At 41.8% G+C, this 2434-nt stretch overlaps 1 non-coding gene across 1 annotated transcript; it reads right to left on the reverse strand.

Moving 5' to 3' along the window:
• Nucleotides 1-2326: 2326 nt before the first annotated feature.
• Nucleotides 2327-2434, reverse strand: LOC130956036 (small nucleolar RNA R71). The gene has a single exon (XR_009076975.1). It is a non-coding gene; the product is annotated as a small nucleolar RNA R71 (small nucleolar RNA).

Raw genomic sequence — 2434 nt, forward strand, 5'->3', positions numbered from 1 at the left:
CGAACCACTTCATGGCTGACTTAGTGAGAGTGGTGGGGAAGGCTTTGCATCGAATCGCGTCGGAGGCGTCGACTAAGTACATTCTGCTTCTGAAATTGCTGAGGTGATGACTTGGATCGGTGGTGCCGTCGTAGAGGTCCATATCTGGTGGTTTGAAGTTTCGCGGTACCTTCTCTTTCATGATCTCTTGTGTGAAGGGATCATGGTTGCTTTCGGGAGTGGTGCCGTGTTCCGTCCGATCTTTTAGGTTGGCCTCTATCTTCCGCAGTTTTTCTTCCAATTCTCTGCGTTTGCGAGCTTCCCTTCTCAGATCCTGTTCAGTTTCCTTCTGCTTCTTTACGTCCTCTTCGAGTTGTCTCAGCCGGCTTTGTTGTGCCCGAACTGTTTCCAGAATCTCCGAACTTTTTCTCTTTCGGGATTTTGTGGATCTTTGTCTGGGGGTGATGTCTTTGGGCGATTCTGTTTGTTTCCTCCTGGAGTGCGTGGTGATAGAGGGCTGTCCGGCCGTTCTCCGGTGTCAACTTCCTCTTCTTGTTCTGATGTAGCGTGGTTATTGTTGGGAGGGTCGTCCGCCATGGTAAAGGGATGACTTCCAGGTCCCCGGCAACGGCGCCAATGTTCCGAGGGTTACCTGAAACGTGTAGCTCGGTCTTCTGGCAAGGCCCGAGGTGGGGGGTCTGTGACCCGAGCTGGTTGTGCTGAACGGCGGGGGGTTGTACCTGCAATGACACTCCGATGCTTAAGTTAGCATGGGTCCAAGCAGATATCAAGTAGAATTAGAGTATGCCTTATACCTGGGTGCTCCAGTGTATTTATAGTAGTTGGCTGCGATCGTCCCTGGATAAGATATTCTTATCTTATCTTATCTTTTGGGAGATTCATCTCTATCTTTGCGGAACCGCCTTTCCCAGGCCCTTTCGGCCTTTAGGTTTTGGGCTTAGTTCCTTCTGGTGGGCCTTTCTTTGGCCTGTTTGTCCGAGGTCCGACCTCGAACGTGGGCCTTGGGTCGAGGTCGGGCCTTCTATCAGCTTTACCGAGTTTGGAGAGCTCGGTCAGGGTATGAACAGATACCATTCTGGGTATTTAACGCCAGGATGGCACAAGAGGGAAGATTTTGTTTTTAATGCAAATTTTTTTTCAAGTTTTCAAAGTTTTTCAAAATCAAATCTTTTTCAAATCATATCTTTTCAACCAAACCTTTTTCAAAATCAATTTCTTTCCTTTTTCAAAGATACTTGCTATCAATTAATGATTTGATTCAACATTTCAAGTATGCTGCCTTTTCTGTTGAGAAAGGTTTAATGTTTGAATCATATCTTTTCTTGTTAGCCAAGTCATTAATTTTTAAAATCAAATCTTTTTAAAATTGTTTTCAAATCATATCTTGTCAATCATATCTTTTCAAATCATAATTTTTCAAACATATCTTTTTAATCACATCTTTTTCAAAATAGTTTTCAATCATATCTTTTTAAATTCTAATTTCAAAATCTTTTTCAAAAATTACTTGATTTCTTTCCCACTCCTGGTTTTCGAAAATCAATTAAAGTTTTTCAAAATGTTTTCAAAATCTTTCACTTAATTTTCGAAAATTTCTTCCTCTCTTCTCACATCCTTCTATTTATGGAGTACCACTCCTTCTCAATGCATAATTCGAACTCTATCTGATTAAGTTCGAATTCTTCTACCTCTTCCTTCTAATTTTCTTTTTCTCTGACACCTCAAGGAATCTCTATACTGTGACATAGAGGATTCCATATTTTCTTGTTCTCTTCTCTTTCATATGAGCAGGAACAAAGACAAAGGCATTCTTGTTGAAGCTGACCCTAAACCTAAAAGGACCTTGAAGCGAAAGCTAAGAGAAGCTAAAGCACAACTCTCTGTAGAGGACCTAACAGAATTCTTCAAAGAAGAAGTACCCATGGCAGCCGAAAACAACAACAATGCAAACAATGCAAGGAAGGTGCTGGGTGACTTTACTGCACCTACTCCCAACTTCTATGGGAGAAGCATCTCTATCCCTGCCATTAGAGCAAACAACTTTGAGCTTAAACCTCAATTAGTTTCTCTAATGCAACAGAATTACAAGTTCCATGGACTTCCATTAGAAGATCCTCATCAATTCTTAGCTGAATTCTTGCAAATCTGTGACACTGTCAAGACTAATGGGGTTAACCCTGAGGTCTACAGACTTATGCTATTCCCTTTTGCTGTAAGAGACAGAGCTAGGATATGGTTGGACTCACAACCTAAAGAAAGCCTGAACTCTTGGGAAAAGCTAGTCAATGCCTTCTTGGCAAAGTTCTTTCCACCTCAAAAATTGAGTAAGCTTAGAGTGGAAGTCCAAACCTTCAGACAGAAGGATGGAGAATCCCTCTATGAAGCTTGGGAAAGATACAAACAATTGATCAGAAAATGTCCTTCTGACATGCTT

Source organism: Arachis stenosperma, chromosome 1, assembly GCF_014773155.1.
Source record: "Arachis stenosperma cultivar V10309 chromosome 1, arast.V10309.gnm1.PFL2, whole genome shotgun sequence".
Taxonomy (NCBI): domain Eukaryota; kingdom Viridiplantae; phylum Streptophyta; class Magnoliopsida; order Fabales; family Fabaceae; genus Arachis; species Arachis stenosperma.